We start from the raw sequence: 25912 nt of genomic DNA on the forward strand, positions 1-25912 counted from the left end.
CCTTCTTATTGACGATGAAACACAGAAATTGCATCGGAATTAAATAATAAGGCACAATGCCGACTTAAGTACAAGAAAACTGACTCTTCTTACTGTCTATGTTTTGAACCATACCTGTGACTCTAATTATAGATTCCGATGCTTCACTTCAGGTTTACTGTATACCTCTGACCTTGTTATTGACGATGAAACACAGATATTGAGGGGAATTAAATACAAAAGGCACAATACCGACTTATGTAGAAGAAAACTGACTCTTCTTACTGTCTATGTTTTGAACAATTCCTGCGACACTAGTTATAGATTCCGATGCTTCACTTCAGGTTTACCGTATCCCTCCGACCTTCTTATTGACGATAAAACACAGAAATTGCATCGGATTAAATACAAAAGGCACAATGCCGACTTAAGTACAAGAAAACTGATCTTCTTACTGTATATGTTTTGAAGCATTCCTGTGACACTAGTTATAGAATTCGATGCTTCACTTCAGGTTCACTATATCCCTCTGACCTTCTTATTGACGATGAGTCACCTGAAATTGCATAGGAATTAAATACAAAAGGCACAATGCCGACTTAAGTACAAGAAAACTGACTCTTCTTACTGTCTTAGTTTTTGAACCATTCCTGTGACACTAGTTATAGATTCCGATGCTTCACTTCAGGTTTACTGTATGCTTCTGACCTTCTTATTGACGATGAAACACAGAAATTGCATCGGAATTTAATACAAAAGGCACCATGCCGACTTAAGTACAAGACAGCTGACTCTTCATACTGTCTATGTTTTGAACCATTCCTGTGACACTAGTTATAGATTCCGATGCTTTACTTCAGGTTTACTGTATCCCTCTGACCTTCTTATTGACGATGAAACACAGAAATTGCATCGGATTAAATACAAAAGGCACAATGCCGACTTAAGTACAAGAAAACTGAACTTCTTACTGTCTATGTTTTGAAGCATTCCTGTGACACTAGTTATAGAATCTGATGCTTCACTTCAGGTTCACTATATCCCCCTGACCTTCTTATTGACGATGAGTCACTGACATTGCATCGGAATTAAATACAAAAGGCACAATGCCGACTTAAGTACAAGAAAACTGACTCTTCATACCGTCTATGTTTTGAACCATACCTGTGACACTAATTATAGATTCCGATGCTTCACTTCAGGTTTAATGTATACCTCTGACCTTCTTATTGACGATGAAACACATAAATAGCATCGGAATTAAATACAAAAGGCACAATGCCGACTTAAATACAAGAAAACTGACTCTTCTTACTGTCTATGTTTTGAACCATTCATGTGAAACTAGTTATAGATTCAGATGCTTCACTGTAGGTTTACTGTATCCCTCTGACCTTCTTATCGACGATGAAACACAGAAATTTCATCGGAATTAAGTACAAAAGGCACAATGCCGACTTAAGTACATTAAGACTGGCTCTTCTTACTGTCTGTGTTTTGAACCCTTCCTGTGACACTAGTTATAGATTCCGATGCTTCACTTCAGGTTTACTGTATCCCTCTGACCTTCTTATTGACGATGAGTCACTGAAATTGCATCGGAATTAAATACAAAAGGCACAATGCCGACTTAAGTACAAGAAAACTGACTCTTCATACCGTCTATGTTTTCAACCATACCTGTGACACTAATTATAGATTCCGATGCTTCACTTCAGGTTTAATGTATACCTCTGACATTCTTATTGACGATGAAACACAGAAATTGCATCGGAATTAAATACAAAAGGCACAATGCCGACTTAAGTACAAGAAAACTGACTCTTCTTACTGTCTATGTTTTGAACCATTCCTGTGACACTAGTTATGATTCCGATGCTTCACTTCCGGTTTACTGTATCCCTCTGACCTTCTTATTGACGATGATACACAGAAATTGCATCGGAATAAAATAAAAAGGCACAATGCCGACTTAAGTACAAGAGAACTGACTTCTCTTACTGTCTATGTTTTGAACCATTCCTGTGACACTAGTTATAGATTCCGATGCTTCACTTCAGGTTTACTGTATCCCTCTGACCTTCTTATTGACGATGAAATACAGGAATTGCATCGGAATTAAATACAAACGGCACAATGCCGACTTAATTACAAGAAAACTGACTCTTCTTACTGTCTATGTTTTGAACCATTCCTGTGACACTAGTTATAGATTCCGATGCTTCACTTCAGGTTTACTGTATCCCTCTGACCTTATTATTGCCAATGAAACACAGAAATTGCATCGGAATTAAATACAAAAGGCCCAATGCCCACTTAAGTACAACAAAACTGACTCTTCTTACTGTCTATGTTTTGATCCATTCCTGTGACACTAGTTATAGATTCCGATGCTTCACTTCAGGTGTACTGTATCCCTCTGACCTTCTTATTGACGATGAAAGACAGAAATTGCATCGGAATTAGATACAAAAGGCACAATGCCGACATAAGTACAAGAAAACTGACTCTTCTTACTGTCTATGTTTTGAACCATTCCTGTGACACTAGTTATAGATTCCGATGCTTCCGTTCAGGTTTACTGTATCCCTCTGACCTTCTTATTGAAGATGAAACACAGAAATTGAATCGGAATTAAATACAAAAGGCACAATGCCGACTTAAGTACAAGAAAACTGACTCTTCTTACTATCTATGTTTTGAACAATGCCTGTGACACTAGTTATAGATTCCGATGCTTCACTTCAGGTTTACCGTATCCCTCTGACCTTCTTATTGACGATGAAACACAGAAATTGCAACGGATTAAATACAAAAGGCACAATGCCGACTTAAGTACAAGAAAACTGATCTTCTTACTGTCTATGTTTTGAAGAATTCCTGTGACACTAGTTATAGAATCCGATGTTTCACTTCAGGTTCACTATATCCCTCTGACCTTCTTATTGACGATGAGTCACTGATATTGCATCGGAATTAAATACAAAAGGCACAATGCCGGCTTAAGTACAAGAAAACTGACTCTTCCTACTGTCTATGTTTTGAACCATTCCTGTGACACTAGTTATAGATTCCGATGCTTCACTTCAGGTTTACTGTATGCTTCTGACCTTCTTATTGACGATGAAACACAGAAGTTGCATCGGAATTAAATACAAAAGGCACCATGCCGACTTAAGTACAAGAAAACTGACTCTTCATACTGTCTATGTTTTGAACCATTCCTGTGACACTAGTTATAGATTCCGATGCTTTACTTCAGGTTTACTGTATCCCTCTGACCTTCTTATTGACGATGAAACACAGAAATTGCATCGGATTAAATACAAGAGCCACAATGCCGACTTAAGTACAAAAAAACTGATCTTCTTACTGTCTATGTTTTGAACCATTCCTGTGACACTAGTTATAGAATCCGATGCTTCACTACAGGTTCACTATATCCCTCTGACCTTCTTATTGACGATGAAACACTGAAATTGCATCGGAATTAAATACAAAAGGCACAATGCCGACTTAAGTACAAGAAAACTGATCTTCTTACTGTCTATGGTTTGAACCATACCTGTGACACTAATTATAGAATCCGATGCTTCACTTCAGGTTTACTGTATACCTCTGACCTTCTTATTGACGATGAAACACAGAAAATGCATCGGAATTAAATACAAAAGGCCCAATGCCGACTTAAGTACAAGAAAACTGACTCTTCTTACTGTCTATGTCTTGAACCATTCCTGTGACACTAGTTATAGATTCCGATGCTTCACTTCAGGTTTACTGTATGCTTCTGACCTTCTTATTGACGATGAAACACAGAAATTGCATCGCAATTAAATACAAAAGGCACCATGCCGACTTAAGTACAAGAAAGCTGACTCTACATACTGTCTATGTTTTGAACCATTCCTGTGACACTAGTTGTAGATTCCGATGCTTTACTTCAGGTTTACTGTATCCCTCTGACCATCTTATTGACGATGAAACACAGAAATTGCATCGGACTAAATACAAAAGGCACAATGCCGACTTAAGTACAAGAAAACTGATCTTCTCACTGTCTATGTTTTGAACCATTCCTGTGACACTAGTTATAGAATCCGATGCTTCACTTCAGGTTCACTATATCCCTCTGACCTTCTTATTGACGATGAGTCACTGAAATTGCATCGGAATTAAATACAAAAGGCACAATGCCGACTTAAGTACAGGAAAACTGACTTTTCATACCGTCTATGTTTTGAACCATACCTGTGACACTAATTATAGATTCCGATGCTTCACTTCAGGTTTAAAGTATACCTCTGACCTTCTTATTGACGATGAAACACAGAAATAGCATCGGAATTAAATACAAAAGGCACAATGCCGACTTAAATACAAGAAAACTGACTCTTCTTACAGTCTATGTTTTGAACCATTCATGTGACTCTAGTTATAGATTCCGATGCTTCACTGTAGGTTTACTGTATCCCTCTGACCTTCTTATTGACGATGAAACACAGAAATTTCATCGGAATTAAATACAAAAGGCACAATGCCGACTTAAGTACAATAAGACTGGCTCTTCTAACTGTCTGTAGTTTGAACCCTTCCTGTGACACTAGTTATAGATTCCGATGCTTTACTTCAGGTTTACTGTATCCCTCTGACCTTCTTATTGACGATGAAACACAGAAATTGCATCGGAATTAAATACAAAAGGCACAATGCCTATTAAGTACATGAAAACTGATTCTACTTACTGTCTATGTTTTGAACCATTTCTGTGACACTAGTTATAGACTCCGATGCTTCACTTCAGGTTTACTGTATCCCTCTGACCTTCTTATTGACGATGAAATACAGATATTGCATCGGAATTAATTACAAATGCACAATGCCGACTTAAGTACAAGAAAACTGACTCTTCTTACTGTCTATGTTTTGAACCATTCCTGTGACACTAGTTATGATTCCGATGCTTCACTTCCGGTTTATTGTATCCCTCTGACCTGTTTATTGACGATGAAACACAGAAATTGCATCGGAATAAAATAAAAAGGCACAATGCCGACTTAAGTACAAGAGAACTGACTTCTCTTACTGTCTATGTTTTGAACCATTCCTGTGACACTAGTTATAGATTCCGATGCTTCACTTCAGGTTTACTGTATCCCTCTGACTTTCTTATTGACGATGAAACACAGAAACTGCATCGGAATTAGATACAAAAGGCACAATGCTGATTTAAATACAAGAAAACTGACTCTTCTTACTGTCTATGTTTTGAACCATTCATGTGACTCTAATTATAGATTCCGATGCTTCACTTCAGGTTTACTGTATCCCTCTGACCTTCTTATTGACGATGAAATACAGAAATTGCATCGGAATTAAATACAAAAGGCACAATGCCGACTTAATAACAAGAAAACTGACTCTTCTTACTGTCTATGATTTGAACCATTCCTGTGACACTAGTTATAGATTCCGATGCTTCACTTCAGGTTTACTGTATCCCTCTGACCTTCTTATTGACGATGAAACACAGAAATTGCATCGGAATTAAATTCAAAAAAGCACAATGCCGACTTAAGTACAAGAAAACTCACTCTTCTTACTGTCTATGTTTTGAACCATACCAGTGACACCAGTTATAGATTCCGATGCTTCACTTCAGGTTTACTGTATACCTCTGACCTTCTTATTGACGATGAAACACAGAAATTGCATCGGAATTAAATACAAAAGGCACAATGCCGACTTAAGTGCAAAAAAACTGACTCTTCTTACCGTCTATGTTTTGAACCATTCATGTGACACTAGTTATAGATTCCGATTCTTCACTGCAGGTTTACTGTATCCCTCTGACCTTCTTATTGACGATGAAACACAGAAATTGCATTGGAATTAAATACAAACGGCACAATGCCGACTTAAGTACAAGAAAACTGACTCTTCTTACTGTCAATGTTTTGAACAATTCCTGTGACACTAGTTATAGATTCCGATGCTTCACTTCAGGTTTACTGTATGCCTCTGACCTCCTTATTGACGATGAAACACAGAAATTGCATCGGAATTAAATACAAAAGGCACAATGCCGACTTAAGTACAAGAAAACTGACTCTTCATACTGTCTATGTTTTGAACCATTCCTATGACACTAGTTATAGATTCCGATGCTTCACTTCAGGTTTACTGTATCCCTCTGACCTTCTTATTGACGATGAAACACAGAAATTGCATCGAAATTAAATAGAAAAGGCACAATGCCGACTTAAGTAGAAGAAAACTGACTCTTCTTACTGTCTATGTTTTGAACCATTCCTGTGACATTAGTTATAGATTCCGATGCTTCACTTCAGGTTTACTGTATCCCTCTGACCTTCTTATTGACGATGAAACACAGAAATTGCATCGGAATTAAATAATAAGGCACAATGCCGACTTAAGTACAAGAAAACTGACTCTTCTTACTGTCTATGTTTTGAACCATTCCTGTGACTCTAATTATAGATTCCGATGCTTCACTTCAGGTTTACTGTATACCTCTGACCTTGTTATTGACGATGAAACACAGATATTGAGGGGAATTAAATACAAAAGGCACAATGCCGACTTATGTAGAAGAAAACTGACTCTTCTTACTGTCTATGTTTTGAACAATTCCTGCGACACTAGTTATACATTCCGATGCTTCACTTCAGGTTTACCGTATCCCTCCGACCTTCTTATTGACGATAAAACACAGAAATTGCATCGGATTAAATACAAAAGGCACAATGCCGACTTAAGTACAAGAAAACTGATCTTCTTACTGTATATGTTTTGAAGCATTCCTGTGACACTAGTTATAGAATTCGATGCTTCACTTCAGGTTCACTATATCCCTCTGACCTTCTTATTGACGATGAGTCACCTGAAATTGCATAGGAATTAAATACAAAAGGCACAATGCCGACTTAAGTACAAGAAAACTGACTCTTCTTACTGTCTATGATTTGAACCATTCCTGTGACACTAGTTATAGATTCCGATGCTTCACTTCAGGTTTACTGTATGCTTCTGACCTTCTTATTGACGATGAAACACAGAAATTGCATCGGAATTTAATACAAAAGGCACCATGCCGACTTAAGTACAAGACAGCTGACTCTTCATACTGTCTATGTTTTGAACCATTCCTGTGACACTAGTTATAGATTCCGATGCTTTACTTCAGGTTTACTGTATCCCTCTGACCTTCTTATTGACGATGAAACACAGAAATTGCATCGGATTAAATACAAAAGGCACAATGCCGACTTAAGTACAAGAAAACTGAACTTCTTACTGTCTATGTTTTGAAGCATTCCTGTGACACTAGTTATAGAATCTGATGCTTCACTTCAGGTTCACTATATCCCCCTGACCTTCCTATTGACGATGAGTCACTGAAATTGCATCGGAATTAAATACAAAAGACACAATGCCGACTTAAGTACAAGAAAACTGATCTTCTTACTGTCTATGGTTTGAACCATTCCTGTGACACTAGTTATAGATTCCGATGCTTCACTTCAGGTTTACTGTATCCCTCTGACCCTCTTATTGACGATGAAACACAGAAATTGCATCGGAATTAAATACAAAAGGCACAATGCCGACTTAAGTACAAGAAAACTGACTCTTCTTACTGTCTATGTTTTGAACCATTCCTGTGACACTAGTTATGATTCCGATGCTTCACTTCCGGTTTACTGTATCCCTCTGACCTTCTTATTGACGATGATACACAGAAATTGCATCGGAATAAAATAAAAAGGCACAATGCCGACTTAAGTACAAGAGAACTGACTTCTCTTACTGTCTATGTTTTGAACCATTCCTGTGACACTAGTTATAGATTCCGATGCTTCACTTCAGGTTTACTGTATCCCTCTGACCTTCTTATTGACGATGAAACACAGAAACTGCATCAGAATTAGATACAAAAGGCACAATGCTGATTTAAATACAAGAAAACTGACCCTTCTTACTGTCTATGTTTTTAACCATTCATGTGACCCTAATTATAGATTCCGATGCTTCACTTCAGGTTTACTGTATCCCTCTGACCTTCTTATTGACGATGAAATACAGAAATTGCAATGGAATTAAATACAAACGGCACAATGCCGACTTAATTACAAGAAAACTGACTCTTCTTACTGTCTATGTTTTGAACCATTCCTGTGACACTAGTTATAGATTCCGATGCTTCACTTCAGGTTTACTGTATCCCTCTGACCATCTTATTGACGATGAAACACAGAAATTGCATCGGAATTAAATACAAAAGGCACAATGCCAACTTAAGTACAAGAAAACTGACTCTTCTTACTCTCTATGTTTTGAACCATTTCTGTGACACTAGTTATAGATTCCGGTGCTTCACTTCAGGTTCACTGTATCCCTCTGACCTTCTGATTGACGATGAAACACTGAAATTGCATCGGAATTAAATACAAAAGCTCAATGCCGACGTAAATACAAGAAAACTGACTCTTCTTACTGTCTATGTTTTGAACCATTCCTGTGACACTAGTTATAGATTCCGACGCTTCACTTCAGGTTTACTGTATGCCTCTGACCTTATTATTGAGAATGAAACACAGAAATTGCATCGGAATTAAATACAAAAGGCCCAATGTCCACTTAAGTACAACAAAACTGACTCTTCTTACTGTCTATGTTTTGATCCATTCCTGTGACACTAGTTATAGATTCCGATGCTTCACTTCAGGTTTACTGTATCCCTCTGACCTTCTTATTGACGATGAAAGACAGAAATTGCATCGGAATCAAATACAAAAGGCACAATGCCGACTTAAGTACAATAAGTCTGGCTCTTCTTACTGTCTGTGTTTTCGACCCTTCCTGTGACACAAGTTATAGATTCCGATGCCTCACTTCAGGTTTACTGTATCCCACTGACCTTCTTATTGACGATGAAACACAGAAATTGCATCGGAAAGGAATAGAAAAGGCACAATGCCGATTAAGTACAAGAAAACTGACTCTTCTTACTATCTATGTTTTGAACAATGCCTGTGACACTAGTTATAGATTCCAATGCTTCACTTCAGGTTTACCGTATCCCTCTGACCTTCTTATTGACGATGAAACACAGAAATTGCAACGGATTAAATACAAAAGGCACAATGCCGACTTAAGTACAAGAAAACTGATCTTCTTACTGTCTATGTTTTGAAGCATTCCTGTGACACTAGTTATAGAATCCGATGTTTCACTTCAGGTTCACTATATCCCTCTGACCTTCTTATTGACGATGAGTCACTGAAATTGCATCGGAATTAAATACAAAAGGCACAATGCCGACTTAAGTACAAGAAAACTGACTCTTCCTACTGTCTATGCTTTGAACCATTCCTGTGAGACTAGTTATAGAATCCGATGCTTCACTACAGGTTCACTATATCCCTCTGACCTTCTTATTGACGATGAAACACTGAAATTGCATCGGAATTAATAACAAAAGGCACAATGCCGACTTAAGTACAAGAAAACTGATCTTCTTACTGTCTATGGTTTGAACCATTCCTGTGACACTAGTTATAGAATCCGATGCTTCACTTCAGGTTCACTATATCCCTCAGACCTTCTTAATGACGATGAGTCATTGAAATAGCATCGGAATTAAATACAAAAGGCACAATGCCGACTTAAGTACAAGAAAACTGACTCTTCATACCGTCTATGGTTTGAACCATACCTGTGACACTAATTATAGATTCCGATGCTTCACTTCAGGTTTACTGTATCCCTCTGACCTTCTTATTGACGATGAAACACAGAAATTGCATCGGAAAGGAATAGAAAAGGCACAATGCCAATTAAGTACATGAAAACTGATTCTTCTTACTGTCTATGTTTTGAACCATTTCTGTGACACTAGTTATAGATTCCGATGCTTCATTTCAGGTTTACTGAATCCCTCTGACCTTCTTATTGACGATGAAACACAGATATTGCATCGGAATTAATTACAAATGCTCAATGCCGACTTAAGTACAAGAAAACTGACTCTTCTTACTGTCTATGTTTTGAACCATTCATGTGACACTAGTTATAGATTCGGATGCTTCACTTCAGGTTTACTGTATACCTCTGACCTTCTTATTGACGATGAAACACAGAAATTGCGTCGGAATTAAATACAAAATGCACCATGCCGACTCAAGTACAAGAAGACTGGCTCATCTTACTGTCTATGATTTGAAACTTTCCTGTGAGACCGGTTTTAGATTCCGATGCTTCACTTCAGGTTTACTGTATCCCTCTGACCCTCTTATTGACGATGAAACGCAGAAATTGCATCGGAATTAAATACAAAAGGCACAAAGCCGACTTAAGAACAAGAAAACTGACTCTTCTTACTGTCTATGTTTTGAACCATTCCTGTGACACTAGTTATGATTCCGATGCCTCACTTCAGGTTTACTGTATCCCTCTGACCTTCTTATTGACGATGAAACACAGAAATTGCATCGGAATTAGATACAAAAGGCACAATGCTGATATAAATACAAGAAAACTCACTCTTCTTACTGTCTATGTTTTTAACCATTCATGTGACTCTAATTATAGATTCCGATGCTTCACTTCAGGTTTACTGTATCCCTCTGACCTTCTTATTGACGGTGAAAAACAGAAATTGCATCGGAATGAAATACAAAAGGCACAATGCCGACTGAACTACAAGAAAACTGACTCTTCTTACTGTCTATGTTTTGAACCATTCCTGTGACACTAGTTATAGATTCCGATGTTTCACTTCAGGTTCACTGTATCCCTCTCACCTTCTTATTGACGATGAAACACTGAAATTGCATCGGAATTAAATACAAAAGGCACAAGCCGGACATAAAGTACAAGAAAACTGACTCTTCTTACTGTCTATGTTTTGAACCATTCCTGTGACACTAGTTATAGATTCCGACGCTTCACTTCAGGTTTACTGTATCCCTCTGACCTTATTATTGACGATGACACACAGAAATTGCATCGGAATTAAATACAAAAGGCCCAATGCCGACTTAAGTACAACAAAACTGACTTTTCTTACTGTCTATGTTTGAACCATTCCTTTGACACTAGTTATAGATTCCGATGCTTCACTTCAGGTTTACTGTATCCCCTAGACCTTCTTATTGACGATGAAACACAGAAATTGCATCGGAATTAAATACAAAAGGCACAATGCCGACTTAAGTACAAGAAAACTGACTCTTCTTACTGTCTATGTTTTGAACCATTCCTGTGACACTAGTTATAGATTCCGATGCTTCCCTTCAGGTTTACTGTATCCCTCTGACCTTCGTACTGACGATGAAACACAGAATCTGCATCGGAATTAAATAGAAAAGGCACAATGCCGATTTAAGTACAAGAAAACTGACTCTTCTTACTGTCTATGTTTTGAACCATTCCTGTGACACTAGTTATAGATTCCGATGCTTCACTTCAGGTTTACTGTATCCCTCTGACCTTCTTATTGACGATGAAACACATAAATTGCATCGGAATTAAATACAAAAAAAGCACAATGCCGACTTAGGTACTAGAAAACTCACTCTTCTTACTGCCTATGTTTTGAACCATACCAGTGACACTACTTATAGATTCCGAAGCTTCACTTCAGGTTTACTGTATCCCTCTGACCTTCTTATTGACGATGAAACACAGAAATTGCATCGGAATTAGATACAAAAGGCACAATGCTGATATAAATACAAGAAAACTGACTCTTCTTACTGTCTATGTTTTGAACCATTCATGTGACTCTAATTATAGATTCCGATGCTTCACTTCAGGTTTACTGTATCCCTCTGACCTTCTTATTGACGGTGAAAAACAGAAATTGCATCGGAATTAAATACAAAAGGCACAATGCCGACTGAACTACAAGAAAACTGACTCTTCTTACTGTCTATGTTTTGAACCATTCCTGTGACACTAGTTATAGATTCCGATGTTTCACTTCAGGTTCACTGTATCCCTCTCACCTTCTTATTGACGATGAAACACTGAAATTGCATCGGAATTAAATACAAAAGGCACAATGCGGACTTAAGTACAAGAAAACTGACTCTTCTTACTGTCTATGTTTTGAACCATTCCTGTGACACTAGTTATAGATTCCGACGCCTCACTTCAGGTTAATATGTATCCCTCTGACCTTATTATTGACGATGACACACAGAAATTGCATCAGAATTAAATACAAAAGGCCCAATGCCGACTTAAGTACAACAAAACTGACTCTTCTTACTGTCTATGTTTTGAACCATTCCTTTGACACTAGTTATAGATTCCGATGCTTCACTTCAGGTTTACTGTATCCCTCTGACCTTCTTATTGACGATGAAACACAGAAATTGCATCGGAATTAAATACAAAAGGCACAATGCCGACTTAAGTACAAGAAAACTGACTCTTCTTACTGTCTATGTTTTGAAACATTCCTGTGACACTAGTTATAGATTCCGATGCTTCCCTTCAGGTTTACTGTATCCCTCTGACCATCTTACTGACGATGAAACACAGAAATTGCATCGGAATTAAATACAAAAAAAGCACAATGCCGACTTAGGTACAAGAAAACTCACTCTTATTACTGCCTATGTTTTGAACCATACCAGTGACACTAGTTATAGATTCCGATGCTTCCCTTCAGGTTTACTGTATCCCTCTGACCTTCTTATTGACGATGAAACACAGAAACTGCATCGGAATTACATACAAAAGGCACAATGCTGATTTAAATACAAGAAAACTGACTCTTCTTACTGTCTATGATTTGAACCATTCACGTGACTCGAATTATAGATTCCGATGCTTCACTTCAGGTTTACTGTATCCCTCTGACATTCTTATTGACGATGAAATACAGAAATTGCATCGGAATTAAATACAAAAGGCACAATGCCGACTTAATTACAAGAAAACTGACTCTTCTTACTGTCTATGTTTTGAACCATTCCTGTGACACTAGTTATAGATTCCGATGCTTCACTTCAGGTTTACTGTATCCCTCTGACCATCTTATTGACGATGAAACACAGAAATTGCATCGGAATTAAATACAAAAGTCACAATGCCAACTTAAGTACAAGAAAACTGACCCTTCTTACTGTCTATGTTTTGAACCATTTCTGTGACACTAGTTATAGATTCCGACGCTTCACTTCAGGTTTACTGTATGCCTCTGACCTTATTATTGACAATGAAACACAGAAATTGCATCGGAATTAAATACAAAAGGCCCAATGCCCACTTAAGTACAACAAAACTGACTCTTCTTACTGTCTATGTTTTGATCCATTCCTGTGACACTAGTTATAGATTCCGATGCTTCACTTCAGGTTTACTGTATCCCTCTGACCTTCTTACTGACGATGAAACACAGAAATTGCATCGGAATTAAATAGAAATGGTACAATGCCGATTTAAGTACAAGAAAACTGACTCTTCTTACTGTCTATGATTGGAACCATTCCTGTGACACTAGTTATAGATTCCGATGCTTCACTTCAGGTTTACTGTATCCCTCTGACCTTCTTATTGACGATGAAACACAGAAATTAAATCGGAATTAAATACAAAAGGCACAATGCCGACTTAAGTACAAGAAAACTGACTCTTCTTACTATCTATGTTTTGAACAATGCCTGTGACACTAGTTATAGATTCCGATGCTTCACTTCAGGTTTACCGTATCCCTCTGACCTTCTTATTGACGATGAAACACAGAAATTGCAACGGATTAAATACAAAAGGCACAATGCCGACTTAAGTACAAGAAAACTGATCTTCTTACTGTCTATGTTTTGAAGCATTCCTGTGACACTAGTTATAGAATCCGATGCTTCACTTCAGGTTCACTATATCCCTCTGACCTTCTTATTGACGATGAGTCACTGAAATTGCATCGGAATTAAATACAAAAGGCACAATGCCGACTTAAGTACAAGAAAACTGACTCTTCTTACTGTCTATGTTTTGAATCATTCCTGTGACACTAGTTATAGATTCCGATGCTTCAATTCAGGTTTACTTTATGCTTCTGACCTTCTTATTGACGATGAAACACAGAAATTGCATCGGAATTAAATACAAAAGGCACCATGCCGACTTAAGTACAAGAAAACTGACTCTTCTTACTGTCTATGTTTTGAATCATTCCTGTGACACTAGTTATAGATTCCGATGCTTCAATTCAGGTTTACTTTATGCTTCTGACCTTCTTATTGACGATGAAACACAGAAATTGCATCGGAATTAAATACAAAAGGCACCATGCCGACTTAAGTACAAGAAAACTGACTCTTCATACTGTCTATGCTTTGAACCATTCCTGTGACACTAGTTATAGATTCCGATGCATTACTTCAGGTTAACTGTATCCCTCTGACCTTCTTATTGACGATGAAACACAGAAATTGCATCGGATTAAATACAAAAGGTACAATGCCGACTTAAGTACAAGAAAACTGATCTTCTTACTGTCTATGTTTTGAACCATTCCTGTGACACTAGTTATAGAATCCGATGCTTCACTTCAGGTTCACTATATCCCTCTGACCTTCTTATTGACGATGAGTCATTGAAATAGCATCGGAATTAAATACAAAAGGCACAATGCCAACTTAAGTACAAGAAAACTGACTCTTCTTACTGTCTATGTTTTGAAGCATTCCTGTGACACTATTTATAGATTCCGACGCCTCACTTCAGGTTCACTGTATCCCTCTCACCTTCTTATTGACGATGAAACACTGAAATTGCATCGGAATTAAATACAAAAGGCCCAATGCCGACTTAAGTACAACAAAACTGACTCTTCTTACTGTCTATGTTTTGAACCATTCCTTTGACACTAGTTATAGATTCCGATGCTTCACTTCAGGTTTACTGTATCCCTCTGACCTTCTTATTGACGATGAAACACAGAAATTGCATCGGAATTAAATACAAAAGGCACAATGCCGACTTAAGTACAAGAAAACTGACTCTTCTTACTGTCTATGTTTTGAAACATTCCTGTGACACTAGTTATAGATTCCGATGCTTCCCTTCAGGTTTACTGTATCCCTCTGACCATCTTACTGACGATGAAACACAGAAATTGCATCGGAATTAAATACAAAAAAAGCACAATGCCCACTTAGGTACAAGAAAACTCACTCTTATTACTGCCTATGTTTTGAACCATACCAGTGACACTAGTTATAGATTCCGATGCTTCCCTTCAGGTTTACTGTATCCCTCTGACCTTCTTATTGACGATGAAACACAGAAACTGCATCGGAATTAGATACAAAAGGCACAATGCTGATTTAAATACAAGAAAACTGACTCTTCTTACTGTCTATGTTTTGAACCATTCACGTGACTCTAATTATAGATTCCGATGCTTCACTTCAGGTTTACTGTATCCCTCTGACATTCTTATTGACGATGAAATACAGAAATTGCATCGGAATTAAATACAAAAGGCACAATGCCGACGTAAGTACAAGAAAACTGACCCTTCTTACTGTCTATGTTTTGAACCATTCCTGTGACACTAGTTATAGATTCCGACGCTTCACTTCAGGTTTACTGTATGCCTCTGACCTTATTATTGACAATGAAACACAGAAATTGCATCGAAATTAAATACAAAAGGCCCAATGCCCACTTAAGTACAACAAAACTGACTCTTCTTACTGTCTATGTTTTGATCCATTCCTGTGACACTAGTTATAGATTCCGATGCTTCACTTCAGGTTTACTGTATCCCTCTGACCTTCTTACTGACGATGAAACACAGAAATTGCATCGGAATTAAATAGAAATGGTACAATGCCGATTTAAGTACAAGAAAACTGACTCTTCTTACTGTCTATGATTGGAACCATTCCTGTGACACTAGTAATAGATTCCGATGCTTCACTTCAGGTTTACTGTATCCCTCTGACCTTCTTATTGACGATGAAACACAGAAATTAAATCGGAATTAAATACAAAAGGCACAATGCCGACTTAAGTACAAGAAAACTGACTCTTCTTACTATCTATGTTTTGAACAATGCCTGTGACACTAGTTATAGATTCCGATGCTTCACTTCAGGTTTACCGTATCCCTCTGACCTTCTTATTGACGATGAAACTCAGAAATTGCAACGGATAAAATACAAAAGGCACAATGCCGACTTAAGTACAAGAAAACTGATCTTCTTACTGTCTATGTTTTGAAACATTCCTGTGACACTAGTTATTGAATCCGATGCTTCACTTCAGGTTCACTATATCCCTCTGACCTTCTTATTGACGATGAGTCACTGAAATTGCATCGGAATTAAATACAAAAGGCACAATGCCGACTTAAGTACAAGAAAACTGACTCTTCTTACTGTCTATGTTTTGAATCATTCCTGTGACACTAGTTATAGATTCCGATGCTTCAATTCAGGTTTACTTTATGCTTCTGACCTTCTTATTGACGATGAAACACAGAAATTGCATCGGAATTAAATACAAAAGGCACCATGCCGACTTAAGTACAAGAAAACTGACTCTTCTTACTGTCTATGTTTTGAAACATTCCTGTGACACTAGTTATAGATTCCGATGCTTCCCTTCAGGTTTACTGTATCCCTCTGACCATCTTACTGACGATGAAACACAGAAATTGCATCGGAATTAAATACAAAAAAAGCACAATGCCCACTTAGGTACAAGAAAACTCACTCTTATTACTGCCTATGTTTTGAACCATACCAGTGACACTAGTTATAGATTCCGATGCTTCCCTTCAGGTTTACTGTATCCCTCTGACCTTCTTATTGACGATGAAACACAGAAACTGCATCGGAATTAGATACAAAAGGCACAATGCTGATTTAAATACAAGAAAACTGACTCTTCTTACTGTCTATGTTTTGAACCATTCACGTGACTCTAATTATAGATTCCGATGCTTCACTTCAGGTTTACTGTATCCCTCTGACATTCTTATTGACGATGAAATACAGAAATTGCATCGGAATTAAATACAAAAGGCACAATGCCGACGTAAGTACAAGAAAACTGACTCTTCTTACTGTCTATGTTTTGATCCATTCCTGTGACACTAGTTATAGATTCCGATGCTTCACTTCAGGTTTACTGTATCCCTCTGACCTTCTTACTGACGATGAAACACAGAAATTGCATCGGAATTAAATAGAAATGGTACAATGCCGATTTAAGTACAAGAAAACTGACTCTTCTTACTGTCTATGATTGGAACCATTCCTGTGACACTAGTAATAGATTCCGATGCTTCACTTCAGGTTTACTGTATCCCTCTGACCTTCTTATTGACGATGAAACACAGAAATTAAATCGGAATTAAATACAAAAGGCACAATGCCGACTTAAGTACAAGAAAACTGACTCTTCTTACTATCTATGTTTTGAACAATGCCTGTGACACTAGTTATAGATTCCGATGCTTCACTTCAGGTTTACCGTATCCCTCTGACCTTCTTATTGACGATGAAACTCAGAAATTGCAACGGATAAAATACAAAAGGCACAATGCCGACTTAAGTACAAGAAAACTGATCTTCTTACTGTCTATGTTTTGAAACATTCCTGTGACACTAGTTATTGAATCCGATGCTTCACTTCAGGTTCACTATATCCCTCTGACCTTCTTATTGACGATGAGTCACTGAAATTGCATCGGAATTAAATACAAAAGGCACAATGCCGACTTAAGTACAAGAAAACTGACTCTTCTTACTGTCTATGTTTTGAATCATTCCTGTGACACTAGTTATAGATTCCGATGCTTCAATTCAGGTTTACTTTATGCTTCTGACCTTCTTATTGACGATGAAACACAGAAATTGCATCGGAATTAAATACAAAAGGCACCATGCCGACTTAAGTACAAGAAAACTGACTCTTCATACTGTCTATGTTTTGAACCATTCCTGTGACACTAGTTATAGATTCCGATGCATTACTTCAGGTTAACTGTATCCCTCTGACCTTCTTATTGACGATGAAACACAGAAATTGCATCGGATTAAATACAAAAGGCACAATGCCGACTTAAGTACAAGAAAACTGATCTTCTTACTGTCTATGTTTTGAACCATTGCTGTGACACTAGTTATAGAATCCGATGCTTCACTTCAGGTTCACTATATCCCTCTGACCTTCTTATTGACGATGAAACACTGAAATTGCATCGGAATTAATAACAAAAGGCACAATGCCGACTTAAGTACAAGAAAACTGATCTTCTTACTGTCTATGATTTGAACCATTCCTGTGACACTAGTTATAGAATCCGATGCTTCACTTCAGGTTTGCTGTATACCTCTGACCTTCTTATTGACGATGAAACACAGAAAATGCATCGGAATTAAATACAAAAGGCACAAATCCGACTTAAATACAAGAAAACTGACTCTTCTTACTGTCTATGTTTTGAACCATTCATGTGACACTAGTTATAGATTCCGATGCTTCACTTCAGATTCACTGTATCCCTCTGACCTTCTTATTGACGATGAAACACAGAAATTGCATCGGAATGAAATAGAAAAGGCACAATGCCGATTAAGTACATGAAAACTGATTCTTCTTACTGTCTATGTTTTGAACCATTTCTGTGACACTAGTTATAGATTCCGATGCTTCACTTCAGGTTTACTGTATCCCTCTGACCTTCTTATTGACGATGAAACACAGATATTGCATCGGAATTAATTACAAATGCACAATGCCGACTTAAGTACAAGAAAACTGACTCTTCTTACAGTCTATGTTTTGAACCATTCATGAGACACTAGTTATAGATTCCGATGCTTCACGTCAGGTTTACTGTATACCTCTGACCTTCTTATTGACGATGAAACACAGAAATTGCGTCGGAATTAAATACAAAAGGCACCATGCCGACTCAAGTACAAGAAGACTGGCTCATCTTACTGTCTATGATTTGAAACTTTGCTGTGAGACCGGTTTTAGATTCCGATGCTTCACTTCAGGTTTACTGTATCCCTCTGACCCTCTTATTGACGATGAAACACAGATATTGCATCGGAATTAGATACAAAAGGCACAATGCTGATATAAATACAAGAAAACTGACTCTTCATACTGTCTATGTTTTGAACCATTCATGTGACTCTAATTATAGATTCCGATGCATCACTTCAGGTTTACTGTATCCCTCTGACCTTCTTATTGACGATGAAACACAGAAATTGCATCGGAATTAGATACAAAAGGCACAGTGCTGATATAAATACAAGAAAACTGACTCTTCTTACTGCCTATGTTTTGAACCATTCATGTGACTCTAATTATAGATTCCGATGCTTCACTTCAGGTTTACTGTATCCCTCTGACCTTCTTATTGACGGTGAAATACAGAAATTGCATCGGAATTAAATACAAAAGGCACAATGCCGACTGAACTACAAGAAAACTGACTCTTCTTACTGTCTATGTTTTGAACCATTCCTGTGACACTAGTTATAGATTCCGACGTTTCACTTCAGGTTCACTGTATCCCTCTGACCTTCTTATTGACGATGAAACACAGAAACTGCATCGGAATTACATACAAAAGGCACAATGCTGATTTAAATACAAGAAAACTGACTCTTCTTACTGTCTATGATTTGAACCATTCACGTGACTCGAATTATAGATTCCGATGCTTCACTTCAGGTTTACTGTATCCCTCTGACATTCTTATTGACGATGAAATACAGAAATTGCATCGGAATTAAATACAAAAGGCACAATGCCGACTTAATTACAAGAAAACTGACTCTTCTTACTGTCTATGTTTTGAACCATTCCTGTGACACTAGTTATAGATTCCGATGCTTCACTTCAGGTTTACTGTATCCCTCTGACCATCTTATTGACGATGAAACACAGAAATTGCATCGGAATTAAATACAAAAGTCACAATGCCAACTTAAGTACAAGAAAACTGACCCTTCTTACTGTCTATGTTTTGAACCATTCCTGTGACACTAGTTATAGATTCCGACGCTTCACTTCAGGTTTACTGTATGCCTCTGACCTTATTATTGACAATGAAACACAGAAATTGCATCGGAATTAAATACAAAAGGCCCAATGCCCACTTAAGTACAACAAAACTGACTCTTCTTACTGTCTATGTTTTGATCCATTCCTGTGACACTAGTTATAGATTCCGATGCTTCACTTCAGGTTTACTGTATCCCTCTGACCTTCTTACTGACGATGAAACACAGAAATTGCATCGGAATTAAATAGAAATGGTACAATGCCGATTTAAGTACAAGAAAACTGACTCTTCTTACTGTCTATGATTGGAACCATTCCTGTGACACTAGTTATAGATTCCGATGCTTCACTTCAGGTTTACTGTATCCCTCTGACCTTCTTATTGACGATGAAACACAGAAATTAAATCGGAATTAAATACAAAAGGCACAATGCCGACTTAAGTACAAGAAAACTGACTCTTCTTACTATCTATGTTTTGAACAATGCCTGTGACACTAGTTATAGATTCCGATGCTTCACTTCAGGTTTACCGTATCCCTCTGACCTTCTTATTGACGATGAAACACAGAAATTGCAACGGATTAAATACAAAAGGCACAATGCCGACTTAAGTACAAGAAAACTGATCTTCTTACTGTCTATGTTTTGAAGCATTCCTGTGACACTAGTTATAGAATCCGATGCTTCACTTCAGGTTCACTATATCCCTCTGACCTTCTTATTGACGATGAGTCACTGAAATTGCATCGGAATTAAATACAAAAGGCACAATGCCGACTTAAGTACAAGAAAACTGACTCTTCTTACTGTCTATGTTTTGAATCATTCCTGTGACACTAGTTATAGATTCCGATGCTTCAATTCAGGTTTACTTTATGCTTCTGACCTTCTTATTGACGATGAAACACAGAAATTGCATCGGAATTAAATACAAAAGGCACCATGCCGACTTAAGTACAAGAAAACCGACTCTTCATACTGTCTATGCTTTGAACCATTCCTGTGACACTAGTTATAGATTCCGATGCATTACTTCAGGTTAACTGTATCCCTCTGACCTTCTTATTGACGATGAAACACAGAAATTGCATCGGATTAAATACAAAAGGCACAATGCCGACTTAAGTACAAGAAAACTGATCTTCTTACTGTCTATGTTTTGAACCATTCCTGTGACACTAGTTATAGAATCCGATGCTTCACTTCAGGTTCACTATATCCCTCTGACCTTCTTATTGACGATGAGTCATTGAAATAGCATCGGAATTAAATACAAAAGGCACAATGCCAACTTAAGTACAAGAAAACTGACTCTTCTTACTGTCTATGTTTTGAAGCATTCCTGTGACACTATTTATAGATTCCGACGCCTCACTTCAGGTTCACTGTATCCCTCTCACCTTCTTATTGACGATGAAACACTGAAATTGCATCGGAATTAAATACAAAAGGCCCAATGCCGACTTAAGTACAACAAAACTGACTCTTCTTACTGTCTATGTTTTGAACCATTCCTTTGACACTAGTTATAGATTCCGATGCTTCACTTCAGGTTTACTGTATCCCTCTGACCTTCTTATTGACGATGAAACACAGAAATTGCATCGGAATTAAATACAAAAGGCACAATGCCGACTTAAGTAGAAGAAAACTGACTCTTCTTACTGTCATTGTTTTGAAACATTCCTGTGACACTAGTTATAGATTCCGATGCTTCCCTTCAGGTTTACTGTATCCCTCTGACCATCTTACTGACGATGAAACACAGAAATTGCATCGGAATTAAATACAAAAAAAGCACAATGCCCACTTAGGTACAAGAAAACTCACTCTTATTACTGCCTATGTTTTGAACCATACCAGTGACACTAGTTATAGATTCCGATGCTTCCCTTCAGGTTTACTGTATCCCTCTGACCTTCTTATTGACGATGAAACACAGAAACTGCATCGGAATTAGATACAAAAGGCACAATGCTGATTTAAATACAAGAAAACTGACTCTTCTTACTGTCTATGTTTTGAACCATTCACGTGACTCTAATTATAGATTCCGATGCTTCACTTCAGGTTTACTGTATCCCTCTGACATTCTTATTGACGATGAAATACAGAAATTGCATCGGAATTAAATACAAAAGGCACAATGCCGACGTAAGTACAAGAAAACTGACCCTTCTTACTGTCTATGTTTTGAACCATTCCTGTGACACTAGTTATAGATTCCGACGCTTCACTTCAGGTTTACTGTATGCCTCTGACCTTATTATTGACAATGAAACACAGAAATTGCATCGGAATTAAATACAAAAGGCCCAATGCCCACTTAAGTACAACAAAACTGACTCTTCTTACTGTCTATGTTTTGATCCATTCCTGTGACACTAGTTATAGATTCCGATGCTTCACTTCAGGTTTACTGTATCCCTCTGACCTTCTTACTGACGATGAAACACAGAAATTGCATCGGAATTAAATAGAAATGGTACAATGCCGATTTAAGTACAAGAAAACTGACTCTTCTTACTGTCTATGATTGGAACCATTCCTGTGACACTAGTAATAGATTCCGATGCTTCACTTCAGGTTTACTGTATCCCTCTGACCTTCTTATTGACGATGAAACACAGAAATTAAATCGGAATTAAATACAAAAGGCACAATGCCGACTTAAGTACAAGAAAACTGACTCTTCTTACTATCTATGTTTTGAACAATGCCTGTGACACTAGTTATAGATTCCGATGCTTCACTTCAGGTTTACCGTATCCCTCTGACCTTCTTATTGACGATGAAACTCAGAAATTGCAACGGATAAAATACAAAAGGCACAATGCCGACTTAAGTACAAGAAAACTGATCTTCTTACTGTCTATGTTTTGAAACATTCCTGTGACACTAGTTATTGAATCCGATGCTTCACTTCAGGTTCACTATATCCCTCTGACCTTCTTATTGACGATGAGTCACTGAAATTGCATCGGAATTAAATACAAAAGGCACAATGCCGACTTAAGTACAAGAAAACTGACTCTTCTTACTGTCTATGTTTTGAATCATTCCTGTGACACTAGTTATAGATTCCGATGCTTCAATTCAGGTTTACTTTATGCTTCTGACCTTCTTATTGACGATGAAACACAGAAATTGCATCGGAATTAAATACAAAAGGCACCATGCCGACTTAAGTACAAGAAAACTGACTCTTCATACTGTCTATGTTTTGAACCATTCCTGTGACACTAGTTATAGATTCCGATGCATTACTTCAGGTTAACTGTATCCCTCTGACCTTCTTATTGACGATGAAACACAGAAATTGCATCGGATTAAATACAAAAGGCACAATGCCGACTTAAGTACAAGAAAACTGATCTTCTTACTGTCTATGTTTTGAACCATTGCTGTGACACTAGTTATAGAATCCGATGCTTCACTTCAGGTTCACTATATCCCTCTGACCTTCTTATTGACGATGAAACACTGAAATTGCATCGGAATTAATAACAAAAGGCACAATGCCGACTTAAGTACAAGAAAACTGATCTTCTTACTGTCTATGATTTGAACCATTCCTGTGACACTAGTTATAGAATCCGATGCTTCACTTCAGGTTTGCTGTATACCTCTGACCTTCTTATTGACGATGAAACACAGAAAATGCATCGGAATTAAATACAAAAGGCACAAATCCGACTTAAATACAAGAAAACTGACTCTTCTTACTGTCTATGTTTTGAACCATTCATGTGACACTAGTTATAGATTCCGATGCTTCACTTCAGATTCACTGTATCCCTCTGACCTTCTTATTGACGATGAAACACAGAAATTGCATCGGAATGAAATAGAAAAGGCACAATGCCGATTAAGTACATGAAAACTGATTCTTCTTACTGTCTATGTTTTGAACCATTTCTGTGACACTAGTTATAGATTCCGATGCTTCACTTCAGGTTTACTGTATCCCTCTGACCTTCTTATTGACGATGAAACACAGATATTGCATCGGAATTAATTACAAATGCACAATGCCGACTTAAGTACAAGAAAACTGACTCTTCTTACAGTCTATGTTTTGAACCATTCATGAGACACTAGTTATAGATTCCGATGCTTCACGTCAGGTTTACTGTATACCTCTGACCTTCTTATTGACGATGAAACACAGAAATTGCGTCGGAATTAAATACAAAAGGCACCATGCCGACTCAAGTACAAGAAGACTGGCTCATCTTACTGTCTATGATTTGAAACTTTGCTGTGAGACCGGTTTTAGATTCCGATGCTTCACTTCAGGTTTACTGTATCCCTCTGACCCTCTTATTGACGATGAAACACAGATATTGCATCGGAATTAGATACAAAAGGCACAATGCTGATATAAATACAAGAAAACTGACTCTTCATACTGTCTATGTTTTGAACCATTCATGTGACTCTAATTATAGATTCCGATGCATCACTTCAGGTTTACTGTATCCCTCTGACCTTCTTATTGACGATGAAACACAGAAATTGCATCGGAATTAGATACAAAAGGCACAGTGCTGATATAAATACAAGAAAACTGACTCTTCTTACTGCCTATGTTTTGAACCATTCATGTGACTCTAATTATAGATTCCGATGCTTCACTTCAGGTTTACTGTATCCCTCTGACCTTCTTATTGACGGTGAAATACAGAAATTGCATCGGAATTAAATACAAAAGGCACAATGCCGACTGAACTACAAGAAAACTGACTCTTCTTACTGTCTATGTTTTGAACCATTCCTGTGACACTAGTTATATATTCCGACGTTTCACTTCAGGTTCACTGTATCCCTCTGACCTTCTTATTGACGATGAAACACAGAAATTGCAACGGATTAAATACAAAAGGCACAATGCCGACTTAAGTACAAGAAAACTGATCTTCTTACTGTCTATGTTTTGAAGCCTTCCTGTGACACTAGTTATAGAATCCGATGCTTCACTTCAGGTTCACTATATCCCTCTGACCTTCTTATTGACGATGAGTCACTGAAATTGCATCGGAATTAAATACAAAAGGCACAATGCCGACTTAAGTACAAGAAAACTGACTGTTCTTACTGTCTATGTTTTGAATCATTCCTGTGACACTAGTTATAGATTCCGATGCTTCACTTCAGGTTTACTTAATGCTTCTGACCTTCTTATTGACGATGAAACACAGAAATTGCATCGGAATTAAATACAAAAGGCACCATGCCGACTTAAGTACAAGAAAACTGACTCTTCATACTGTCTATGTTTTGAACCATTCCTGTGACACTAGTTATAGATTCCGATGCATTACTTCAGGTTTACTGTATCCCTCTGACCTTCTTATTGACGATGAAACACAGAAATTGCATCGGATTAAATACAAAAGGCACAATGCCGACTTAAGTACAAGAAAACTGATCTTCTTACTGTCTATGTTTTGAACCATTACTGTGACACTAGTTATAGAATCCGATACCTCACTTCAGGTTCACTATATCCCTCTGACCTTCTTATTGACGATGAAACACTGAAATTGCATCGGAATTAATAACAAAAGGCACAATGCCGACTTAAGTACAAGAAAACTGATCTTCTTACTGTCTATGTTTTGAACCATTCCTGTGACACTAGTTATAGAATCCGATGCTTCACTTCAGGTTTACTGTATACCTCTGACCTTCTTATTGACGATGAAACACAGAAAATGCATCGGAATTAAATACAAAAGGCACAAAACCGACTTAAATACAAGAAAACTGATTCTTCTTACTGTCTATGTTTTGAACCATTCATGTGACACTAGTTATAGATTTCGATGCTTCACTGTTGGTTTACTGT

Source organism: Schistocerca serialis, chromosome 11 (genome assembly GCF_023864345.2).
Source record: "Schistocerca serialis cubense isolate TAMUIC-IGC-003099 chromosome 11, iqSchSeri2.2, whole genome shotgun sequence".
Taxonomy (NCBI): domain Eukaryota; kingdom Metazoa; phylum Arthropoda; class Insecta; order Orthoptera; family Acrididae; genus Schistocerca; species Schistocerca serialis.